Source organism: Equus caballus, chromosome 17 (assembly GCF_041296265.1).
Source record: "Equus caballus isolate H_3958 breed thoroughbred chromosome 17, TB-T2T, whole genome shotgun sequence".
NCBI classification, from domain to species: domain Eukaryota; kingdom Metazoa; phylum Chordata; class Mammalia; order Perissodactyla; family Equidae; genus Equus; species Equus caballus.
The window spans coordinates 10,010,001-10,022,158 of NC_091700.1; positions in this window are offsets into that span (position 1 = coordinate 10,010,001).

Genomic DNA, 12,158 nt, shown 5'->3' on the forward strand with positions numbered 1-12,158 from the left:
GCGGTTTGTAAAAAGCCTATTGTCTTCTCCTGCTAAGCATGTGGCAGCACAATCATGTGGGCTTCGCCCCCGTTGCTTAAGGGGAAGATGTAGGCATTTCGTCTGAGCCGGGTTGGCAAGGTGGAATTGTGGCAGGAGCAGAAGTTCCAAATCTGCGAGTTAAGCGCTGAAAAGAAATGGCATATCAGCTGCCTTTGTATGAGATGTTGCCAGGACACAGAAAGAGCACTGTTGAAAGCGAGTTCTTGCTCAGCTTCCTAAAGAGATGGAAGGAAGATGGTCTGTGGCTTGTCGCCCCTTGGGGGGGGAGCCAGTGCATTGTCCACGTCTAGAGCAATGAAGGGCACGGCTGAGAGCAAAGTGGTTTTCCTGACATAGCTGCTTTCCAACACTCTCTCCAGCAGTGCAAAATGGTGGCTGGAAAAAGGAGTGCAGTCTATCGCCTCCTAAGCACGTGGACGCTCAATCATTTGGGATTCAGCCCAGTTGCTTCAGGGGAAGATGTAGGCATTTGGTCTGAGCCGGGTTGGCAAGGTGGAATTGCGACAGAAGCAGGAGTCCTAAAGCTGCGAGTTAAGGGCTGGGAAGAAATGCCATTGGAGCTGCCTTTGTATGAGAATTTCCCCGGTCTGCTGTAACAGGACTGTGGAAAGCGAGTTGTTTGTCACCTTCCTAAAGAGCTGGAGGCAAGACAGTTTATGGCTTGTCTCCAATTGAAGGATGGAGGCAGTGCTTTGTGCCTTCAACCTCTAGAGCAATGGAGGGCACGGCTGAGAGCAAAGGGCCCTTTCTGACATAGGTGCATTCTGACACTCTCTGACCCAGTGCACAATGGCGGTTTGTAAAAATCCTATTGTCTGCTCCTGTTAACATGTGGCAGCACAACCATGTGGGCTTCGCCCCCTGTGCTGAAGGGGAAGATGTAGGCATTTCGTCTGAGCCCGGTTGGCAAGGTGGAACTGTGGCAGAAGCGGAAGTCAAAAAGCGGCCAGTTAAGCACTGGGAAGAAATGGCGTTTGAGCTGCCCCTGTGTGAGAGTTTCCTCGTATGCTGTAACAGCCCTGTGTATAGCGACTTCTTTCCCAGCTTCCTAAAGAGATGGAAGGAAGATGGTCTGTGGCTTGTCGCCCCTTGACGGGGGGAGCCAGTGCATTGTGCATTCCACGTCTAGAGCAATGAAGGGCACGGCTGAGAGCAAAGGGGTCTTTCTGACATAGCTGCTTTCCGACACTCTCTCCAGCAGTGCGCAATGGTGGTTGGAAAAAGGCGTGCAGTCTATCGCCTCCTAAGCACGTGGAAGCTCAATAATTTGGGACTCAGCCCAGTTGCTTCAGGGGAAGATGTAGGCATTTCGTCTGAGCCGGGTTGGCAAGGTGGAATTGCGGCAGAAGCAGGAGTCCTAAGCTGCGAGTTAAGGGCTGGGAAGAAATGACATTTGAGCTGCCTTTGTATGAGAAGTTCCCTGGTCTGCTGTAACAGGACTGTGGAAAGCGAGTTCTTTCCCAGCTTCCTAAAGAGCTGGAGGCAAGACAGTTTATGGCTTGTCTCCCATTGAAGGATGGAGGCAGTGCTTTGTGCCTTCCACCTCTAGAGCAATGGAGGGCACGTCTGAGAGCAAAGGGCCCTTTCTGACATAGGTGCATTCTGACACTCTCTGACCCAGTGCACAATGGCGGTTTGTACAAAGCCTATTGTCTGCTAATGCTAAGCATGCGGAAGCACAGTCGTCTGGGCCTCGTCCCCGTTGCTTAAGGTGAAGATGTAGGCATTTCGTCTGAGCCTGGTTGGCAAGGTGGAGCTGTGGCAGGAGCGGAAGTCCTAAAGCGGCCAGTTAAGCACTGGGAAGAAATGGCGATTGAGCTGCCTTTGCATGAGAGTTTCCTCGTATGCTGTAACAGCACTGTGGAAAGCGAGTTCTTTCTCAGCTTCCTAAAGAGCTGGAGGCAAGACAGTTTATGGCTTGTCTCCCATTGAAGGATGGAGGCAGTGCTTTGTGCCTTCCACCTCTACAGCAATGGAGGGCGCGGCTGAGAGTAAAGGGGTCTTTCTGCCGTTGGTGCTTTCTGACACTCTCCCAACCATTGCACTTCGTGGTTAGTTAAAAGCCTATTGTCTCTTCCTCCTCAGCATGTGGAACCACAATCCTATGGGCCTCATCCCCATTGCTCAAGGGGAAGATGTAGGCATTTCGTCTGAGCCGGGTTGGCAAGGTGGAAACGTGCAGGATGCAGATGTCCCAGACTGGCGAGTGAAGTGCTGAAAAGAAATGGCGTTCATCCTCCTTTGTATGAGATGTTCCCAGGACGCTGTGAGAGCACTGTGGAAAGGGAGATTTTTCTCCAATTCCTAAAGAGCTGGAAGCAGGCCAAGTTGTGTTTTGTCTCCCATTGAGGGGTGGATCCAGAACCACTGCCTTGTGCCTTCCACCTCGACAGCAATGGATGGCATGGCTGAGAGCAAAGGGGCCTTTCTGACATAGCTGCTTTCCGACGCTCTCTAAGCAGTGTAAAATGGTGGTTGGAAAAAGGCATGCAGTTTATCGCCTCCAAAGCATGTGGATGCTCAATCATTTGGGAATCAGCGCAGTCACTTCAGTGGAAGATGTAGGCATTTCGTCTGAGCCGGGTTGGCAAGGTGGAAATGCGGCAGAAGCAGATGTTGCAGATTGGTGAGTTAAGGGCTGAAAAGACACGGTGTTCAACTGCCTTTGTTTGAGAAGTTCCCAGGGTGCCGTAAGAGCACTGTGGAATGCGAGTGCTTTGCCAGCTTCCTAAAGAGCTGGAAGCAGGACAGTTGCTGGCTTGTCTCCAATTGACGGATGGAGGCAGTGCTTTGTGCCTTCCACCTCTAGAGCAATGGAGGGCACGGCTGAGAGCAAAGGGCCCTTTCTGACATAGGTGCATTCTGACACTCTCTGACCCAGTGCACAATGGCGGTTTGTAATAAGCCTATTGTCTGCTCCTGCTAAGCATGCGGAAGCACAGTCATCTGGGCCTCGTCCCCGTTGCTGAAGGGGAACATGTAGACATTTCGTCTGAGCCGGGAAGTCCAGGTGGAAATGTGGCAGGAGCAGAAGTTCCAAATCTGCGAGTTAAGCGCTGAAAAGAAATGGCATATCAGCTGCCTTTGTATGAGTTGTTGCCAGGACACAGAAAGAGCACTGTTGAAAACGAGTTCTTGCTCAGCTTCCTAAAGAGATGGAAGGAAGATGGTCTGTGGCTTGTCGCCCCTTGAGTGGGGGAACCAGTGCATTGTGCATTCCACGTCTAGAGCAATGAAGGGCACGGCTGAGAGCAAAGGGGTCTTTCTGACATAGCTGCTTTCCGACACTCTCTCCAGCAGTGCACAATGGTGGTTGGAAAAAGGCGTGCAGTCTATCGCCTCCTAAGCACGTGGACGCTCAATCATTTGGGACTCAGCCCAGTTGCTTCAGGGGAAGATGTAGGCATTTCGTCTGAGCCGGGTTGGCAAGGTGGAACTGTGGCAGAAGCAGGATTCCTAAGCGGCGAGTTAATGGCTGGGAAGAAATGCCATTTGAGCAGCCTTTGTATGAGAATTTATCCGGTCTGCTGTAACAGGACTGTGCAAAGCGAGTTGTTTGTCAGCTTCCTAAAGAGCAGGAGGCAAGACATTTTATCGCTTGTCTCCAATTGAAGGATGGAGGCAGTGCTTTGTGCCTTCCACCTCTAGAGCAATGGAGGGCATGGCTGAGAGCAAAGGACCCCTTCTGACATAGGTGCATTCTGACACTCTTTGACCCAGTGCACAATGGCGGTTTGTAAAAAGCCTATTGTCTGCTCCTGCAAAGCTGGTGGAAGCACAATCATGTGGGCTTCACCTCCGTTGCTTAAGGGGAAGATGTAGGCATTTCGTCTGAGCCGGGTTTGCAAGGTGGAACTGTGGCAGAAGCGGAAGTCCTAAAGAGGCCAGTTAAGCACTGGGAAGTAATGGCGTTTGAGCTGCCACTGTATCAGAGTTTCCTCGTATGCTGTAACAGCAGTGTGGAAAACGAGTTCTTTCCCAGCTTCCTAAAGAGCTGGAGGCAAGACAGTTTATGGCTTGTCTCCCATTGAAGGATGGAGGCAGTGCTTTGTGCCTTCCACCTATACAGCAATGGAGGGTGCGGCTGAGAGTAAAGGGGTCTTTCTGCCATTGGTGCTTTCTGACACTCTCCCAACCGTTGCACTTCGTGGTTAGTTAAAACCGTATTGTCTCTCTCCTCCTCAGCATGTGGAACCACAATCCTATGGGCCTCATCCCCATTGCTCAAGGGGAAGATGTAGGCATTTCGTCTGAGCCGGGTTGGCAAGGTGGAAACGTGCAGGATGCTGATGTCCCAGACTGGCGGGTGAAGTGCTGAAAAGAAACGGCGTTCAGCCTCCTTTGTATGAGATGTTCCCTGGACGCTGTAAGAGCACTGTGGAAAGGGAGGTTTTTCTCCACTTCCTAAAGAGCTGGAAGCAGGCCAAGATGTGGGTTGTCTCCCATTAGGGGTGGATCCAGAACCAGTGCCTTGTGCCTTCCACCTCGAGAACAATGGAGGGCATGGCTGAGAGCAAAGGGGCCTTTCTGACATAGCTGTTTTCCGACGCTCTCTAAGCAGTGTCAAATGGTGGTTGGAAAAAGGCATGCAGTTTATCGCCTCCTAAGCATGTGGATGCTCAATCATTTGGGAATCAGCACAGTCGCTTGAGGGGAAGATGTAGGTATTTCGTCTGAGCCGGGTTGGCAAGGTGGAAATGTGGCAGGAGCAGAAGTTCCAAGTCTGAGAGTTAAGCGCTGAAAAGAAATGGCATATCAGCTGCCTTTGTATGCGATGTTGCCAGGACACCGAAAGAGCACTGTTAAAAGCGAGTTCTTGCTCAGCTTCCTAAAGAGATGGAAGGAAGATGGTCTGTGGCTTGTCGCCCCTTGAGGGGGGGAGCCAGTGCATTGTGCATTCCACGTCTAGAGCAATGAGGGGCACGGCTGAGAGCAAAGGGGTCTTCCTGACATAGCTGCTTTCCGACATTCTCTCCAGCAGTGCACAATGGTGGCTGGAAAAAGGAGTGCAGTCTATCGCCTCCTAAGCACGTGGACGCTCAATCATTTGGGACTCAGCCCAGTTGCTTCAGGGGAAGATGTAGGCATTTGGTCTGAGCCGGGTTGGCAAGGTGGAATTGCGACAGAAGCAGGAGTCCTAAAGCTGCGAGTTAAGGGCTGGGAAGAAATGCCATTTGAGCTGCCTTTGTATGAGAATTTCCCCGGTCTGCTGTAACAGGACTGTGGAAAGCGAGTTGTTTGTCAGCTTCCTAAAGAGCTGGAGGCAAGGCAGTTTATGGCTCGTCCCCAATTGAAGGATGGAGGCAGTGCTTTGTGCCTTCCACCTCTAGAGCAATGGAGGGCACGGCTGAGAGCAAAGGGCCCTTTCTGACATAGGTGCATTCAGACACTCTCTGACCTAGTGCAAAATGGCGGTTTGTAAAAAGCCTATTGTCTGCTCCTGCTAAGCATGTGGCAGCACAATCATGTGGGCCTCGTCCCCGTTGCTTAAGGGGAAGATGTAGGCATTTCGTCTGAGCCGGGTTGGCAAGGTGGAACTGTGGCAGAAGCAGAAGTCCTAAAGCCGACAGTTAAGCACTGGGAAGAAATGGCGTTTGAGCTGCCTCTGTATGAGTGTTTCCTCGTACACTGTAACTGCGCTGTGGATGGCGAGTTCTTTCCCAGCTTCTTAAAGATCTGGAGGCAAGACAGTTTATGAGTTGTCTCCCATTGAAGGATGGAGGCAGTGCTTTGTGCCTTCCACCTCTAGAGCAATGGAGGGCACGGCTGAGAGCAAAGGGCCCTTTCTGACATAGTTGCATTCTGACACACTCTGACCCAGTGCACAATGGCGGTTTGTAAAAAGCCTATTGTCTGCTCCTGCTAAGCATGCGGAAGCACAGTCATCTGGGCCTTGTCCCCGTTGCTGAAGGGGAAGATGTAGACATTTCGTCTGAGCCAGGTTGGCAAGGTGTAAATGTGGCAGGAGCAGAAGTTCCAAATCTGCGAGTTAAGCGCTGAAAAGAAATGGCATATCAGCTGCCTTTGTATGAGATGTTGCCAGGACACAGAAAGAGCACTGTTGAAAGCGAGTTCTTGCCCAGCTTCCTAAAGAGATGGAAGGAAGATGGTCTGTGGCTTGTCGCCCCTTGAGCGGGGGAGCCAGTGCATTGTGCATTCCACGTCTAGAGCAATGAAGGGCATGGCTGAGAGCAAAGGGGTCTTTCTGACATAGCTGCTTTCCGACACTCTCTGCAGCAGTGCGCAATGGTGGTTGGAAAAAGGCGTGCCGCCTATCGCCTCCTAAGCACGTGGACGCTCAATCATTTGGGACTCAGCCCAGTTGCTTCAGGGGAAGATGTAGGCATTTCGTCTGAGCCGGGTTGGCAAGGTGGAATTGCGGCAGAAGCAGGAGTCCTAAGCTGCGAGTTAAGGGCTGGGAAGAAATTCCATTGGAGCTGCCTTTGTATGAGAAGTTCCCCGGTCTGCTGTAACAGGACTGTGGAAAGCGAGTTGTTTGTCAGCTTCCTAAACAGCTGGAGGCAACACAGTTTATGGCTTGTCCCCAATTGAAGGATGGAGGCAGTGCTTTGTGCCTTCCAACTCTAGAGCAATGGAGGGCACAGCGGTGAGCAAAGGGCCCTTTCTGACATCGGTGCATTCTGAACACTCTCTGACCCAGTGCACAATGGCGGTTTGTAAAAAGCCTATTGTCTGCTCCTGCTAAGCATGTGGCAGCACAATCATGTGGGCTTCGCCACCGTTGCTTAAGGGGAAGATGTAGGCATTTCGTCTGAGCCGGGTTGGCAAGGTGGAACTGTGGCAGAAGCGGAAGTCCTAAAGCGGCCAGTTAAGCACCGGGAAGAAATGGCGTTTCAGCTTCCTCTGTATGAGAGTTTCCTAGTATGCTGTAACAGCACTGTGGAAGGCGAGTTCTTTCCCAGCTTCCTAAAGAGCTGGAGGCAAGACAGTTTATGGCTTGTCTCCCATTGATGGATGGAGACAGTGCTTTGTGCCTTTCACCTCTAAAGCAATGGAGGGCGCGGCTGAGATTAAAGGGGTCTTTCTGCCATTGCTGCTTTCTGACACTCTCCCAACCGTTGCACTTCGTGGTTAGTTAAAAGCCTATTGTCTCTGTCCTCCTCAGCATGTGGAACCACAATCCTATGGGCCTCATCCCCATTGCTCAAGGGGAAGATGAAGGCATTTCGCCTGAGCCGGGTTGGCAAGGTGGAATTGCGACAGAAGCAGGAGTCCTAAAGCTGCGAGTTAAGGGCTGGGAAGAAATGCCATTTGAGCTGCCTTTGTATGAGAATTTCCCCGGTCTGCTGTAACAGGACTGTGGAAAGCGAGTTGTTTGTCAGCTTCCTAAAGAGCTGGAGGCAAGGCAGTTTATGGCTCGTCTCCAAATGAAGGATGGAGGCAGTGCTTTGTGCCTTCCACCTCTAGAGCAATGGATGGCACGGCTGAGAGCAAAGGGCCCTTTCTGACATAGGTGCATTCAGACACTCTCTGACCTAGTGCAAAATGGCGGTTTGTAAAAAGCCTTTTGTCTGCTCCTGCTAAGCATGTGGCAGCACAATCATGTGGGCCTCGTCCCCGTTGCTTAAGGGGAAGATGTAGGCATTTCGTCTGAGCCGGGTTGGCAAGGTGGAACTGTGGCAGAAGCAGAAGTCCTAAAGCCGACAGTTAAGCACTGGGAAGAAATGGCGTTTGAGCTGCCTCTGTATGAGTGTTTCCTCGTACACTGTAACTGCGCTGTGGATAGCGAGATCTTTCCCAGCTTCTTAAAGATCTGGAGGCAAGACAGTTTATGAGTTGTCTCCCATTGAAGGATGGAGGCAGTGCTTTGTGCCTTCCACCTCTAGAGCAATGGAGGGCACGGCTGAGAGCAAAGGGCCCTTTCTGACATAGTTGCATTCTGACACACTCTGACCCAGTGCACAATGGCGGTTTGTAAAAAGCCTATTGTCTGCTCCTGCTAAGCATGCGGAAGCACAGTCATCTGGGCCTTGTCCCCGTTGCTGAAGGGGAAGATGTAGACATTTCGTCTGAGCCAGGTTGGCAAGGTGGAAATGTGGCAGGAGCAGAAGTTCCAAATCTGCGAGTTAAGCGCTGAAAAGAAATGGCATATCAGCTGCCTTTGTATGAGATGTTGCCAGGAGACAGAAAGAGCACTGTTGAAAGCGAGTTCTTGCTCAGCTTCCTAAAGAGATGGAAGGAAGATGGTCTGTGGCTTGTCGCCCCTTGATCGGGGGAGCCAGTGCATTGTGCATTCCACGTCTAGAGCAATGAAGGGCATGGCTGAGAGCAAAGGGGTCTTTCTGACATAGCTGCTTTCCGACACTCTCTGCAGCAGTGCGCAATGGTGGTTGGAAAAAGGCGTGCCGTCTATCGCCTCCTAAGCACGTGGACGCTCAATCATTTGGGACTCAGCCCAGTTGCTTCAGGGGAAGATGTAGGCATTTCGTCTGAGCCGGGTTGGCAAGGTGGAATTGCGGCAGAAGCAGGAGTCCTAAGCTGCGAGTTAAGGGCTGGGAAGAAATTCCATTGGAGCTGCCTTTGTATGAGAAGTTCCCCGGTCTGCTGTAACAGGACTGTGGAAAGCGAGTTGTTTGTCAGCTTCCTAAACAGCTGGAGGCAAGACAGTTTATGGCTTGTCCCCAATTGAAGGATGGAGGCAGTGCTTTGTGCCTTCCAACTCTAGAGCAATGGAGGGCACAGCGGTGAGCAAAGGGCCCTTTCTGACATAGGTGCATTCTGAACACTCTCTGACCCAGTGCACAATGGCGGTTTGTAAAAAGCCTATTGTCTGCTCCTGCTAAGCATGTGGCAGCACAATCATGTGGGCTTCGCCACCGTTGCTTAAGGGGAAGATGTAGGCATTTCGTCTGAGCCGGGTTGGCAAGGTGGAACTGTGGCAGAAGCGGAAGTCCTAAAGCGGCCAGTTAAGCACCGGGAAGAAATGGCGTTTCAGCTTCCTCTGTATGAGAGTTTCCTAGTATGCTGTAACAGCACTGTGGAAGGCGAGTTCTTTCCCAGCTTCCTAAAGAGCTGGAGGCAAGACAGTTTATGGCTTGTCTCCCATTGATGGATGGAGACAGTGCTTTGTGCCTTTCACCTCTAAAGCAATGGAGGGCGCGGCTGAGATTAAAGGGGTCTTTCTGCCATTGCTGCTTTCTGACACTCTCCCAACCGTTGCACTTCGTGGTTAGTTAAAAGCCTATTGTCTCTGTCCTCCTCAGCATGTGGAACCACAATCCTATGGGCCTCATCCCCATTGCTCAAGGGGAAGATGAAGGCATTTCGCCTGAGCCGGGTTGGCAAGGTGGAAACGTGCAGGATGCAGATGTCCCAGACTGGCGAGTAAACTGCTGAAAAGAAACGGCGTTCAGCCTCCTTTGTATGAGATGTTCCCAGGACGCTGTAAGAGCACTGTGGAAAGGGAGTTTTTTCTCCACTTCCTAAAGAGCTGGAAGCAGGCCAAGATGTGTTTTGTCTCCCATTGAGGGGTGGATCCAGAACCAGTGCCTTGTGCCTTCCACCTCGAGTGCAATGGAGGGCATAGCTGAGAGCAAAGGGGCCTTTCTGACATAGCTGCTTTCCGACGCTCTCTAAGCAGTGTAAAATGGTGGTTGGAAAAATGCAGGCAGTTTATCACCTCCTAAGCATGTGGATGCTCAATCATTTGGGAATCAGCACAGTCGCTTCAGGGGAAGATGTAGGCATTTCGTCTGAGCCGGGTTGGCAAGGTGGAAATGCGGCAGAAGCAGATGTTGCAGATTGGTGAGTTAAGGGCTGAAAAGACACGGTCTTCAGCTGCCTTTGTATGAGACGTTCCCAGGACGCTGTAAGAGCACTGTGGAATGCGAGTGCTTTCCCAGCTTCCTAAAGAGCTGGAAGCAGGACAGGTGCTGGCTTGTCTCCAATTGAAGGATGGAGGCAGTGCTTTGTGCCTTCCACCTCTAGAGCAATGGAGGGCACGGCTGAGAGCAAAGGGCCCTTTCTGACATAGGTGCATTCTGACACTCTATGACCCACTGCACAATGGCGTTTTGTAAAAAGCCTATTGTCTGCTCCTGCTAAGCCTGTGGAAGCACAGTCATCTGGGCCTCGTCCCCGTTGCTGAAGGGGAAGAGGTAGACATTTCATCTGAGCGGGGTTGGCAAGGTGGAAATGTGGCAGGAGCAGAAGTTCCAAATCTGCGAGTTAAGCGCTGAAAAGAAATGGCATATCAGCTGCCTTTGTATGAGATGTTGCCAGGACACAGAAAGAGCACTGTTGAAAGCGAGTTCTTGCTCAGCTTCCTAAAGAGATGGAAGGAAGATGGTCTGTGGCTTGTCGCCCCTTGAGGGGGGGAGCCAGTGCATTGTGCATTCCACGTCTAGAGCAATGAAGGGCACGGCTGAGAGCAAAGGGGTCTTTCTGACATAGCTGCTTTCCGACACTCTCTCCAGCAGTGCGCAATGGTGGTTGGAAAAAGGCGTGCAGTCTATCGCCTCCTAAGCACGTGGACGCTCAATCATTTGGGACTCAGCCCAGTTGCTTCAGGGGAAGATGTAGGCATTCTGTCTGAGCCGGGTTGGCAAGATGGAATTGTGGCAGAAGCAGGAGTCCTAAGCTGCGAGTTAAGGGCTGGGAAGAAATGCCATTTGAGGAGCCTTTGTATGAGAAGTTCCCCGGTCTGCTGTAACAGGACTGTGGGAAGCGAGTTGTTTGTCAGCTTCCTAAAGAGCTGGAGTCAAGACAGTTTATGGCTTGTCTCCAACTGAAGGATGGAGGCAGTGCTTTGTGCCTTCCACCTCTAGAGCAATGGAGGGCATGGCTGAGAGCAAAGGACCCCTTCTGACATAGGTGCATTCTGACACTCTTTAACACAGTGCACAATTGCGGTTTGTAAAAAGCCTATTGTCTGCTCCTGCAAAGCATGTGGCAGCACAATCATGTGGGCTTCGCCCCCGTTGCTTAAGGGGAAGATGTAGGCATTTCGTCTGAGCCTGGTTGGCAAGGTGGAACTGTGGCAGGAGTGGAAGTCCTAAAGCGGCCAGTTAAGCACTGGAAAGAAATGGCGTTTGAGCTGCCTCTGTATGAGCGTTTCCTCGTATGCTGTAACAGCACTGTGGAAAGCGAGTTCTTTCCCAGCTTCCTAAAGAGCTGGAGGCATGACATTTTATGGCTTGTCTACAATTGAAGGATGGAGGCAGTGCTTTGTGCCTTCCACCTCTAGAGCAATGGAGGGCACGGCTGAGAGCAAAGGGCCCTTTCTGACATAGGTGCATTCTGACACTGTCTGACCCAGTGCACAATGGCGGTTTGTAAAAAGCCTATTGTCTGCTCCTGCTAAGCATGTGGCAGCACAATCATGTGGGCTTCGCCCCCGTTGCTTAACGGGAAGATGAAGGCATTTCCTCTGAGCCGGGTTGGCAAGGTGGAACTGTGGCAGAAGCGGAAGTTCTAAAGCGGCCAGTTAAGCACTGGAAAGAAACGGAGTTTGAGCTGCCTCTGTATGAGAGTTTCCTCGTATGCTGTAACAGCACTGTGGAAAGCGGGTTCTTTCCCAGCTTCCTAAAGAGCTGGAGGCAAGACAGTTTATGGCTTGTCTCCCATTGAAGGATGGAGGCCGTGCTTTGTGCCTTCCACGTCTACAGCAATGGAGGGCGTGGCTGAGAGTAAAGGGGTCTTTCTGCCATTGGTGCTTTCTGACACTCTCCCAACCGTTGCACTTCGTGGTTAGTTAAAAGCCTATTGTCTCTGTCCTCCTCAGCATGTGGAACCACAATCCTATGGGCCTCATCCCCATTGCTCAAGGGGAAGATGTAGGCATTTCGTCTGAGCCGGGTTGACAAGGTGGAAACGTGCAGGATGCAGATGTCCCAGACTGGCGAGTGAAGTGCTGAAAAGAAATGGCGTTCAGCCTCCTTTGTATAAGATGTTCCCAGGACGCTGTAAGAGCACTGTGGAAAGGGAGTTTCTTCTCCACTTCCTAAAGAGCTGGAAGCAGGCCAAGATGTGGTTTGTCTCCCATTGATGGGTGGATCCAGAACCAGTGCCTTGTGCCTTCCTCCTCGAGAGCCATGGAGGGCATGGCTGAGAGCAACGGGGCCTTTCTGACATAGCTGCTTTCCGACGCTCTCTAA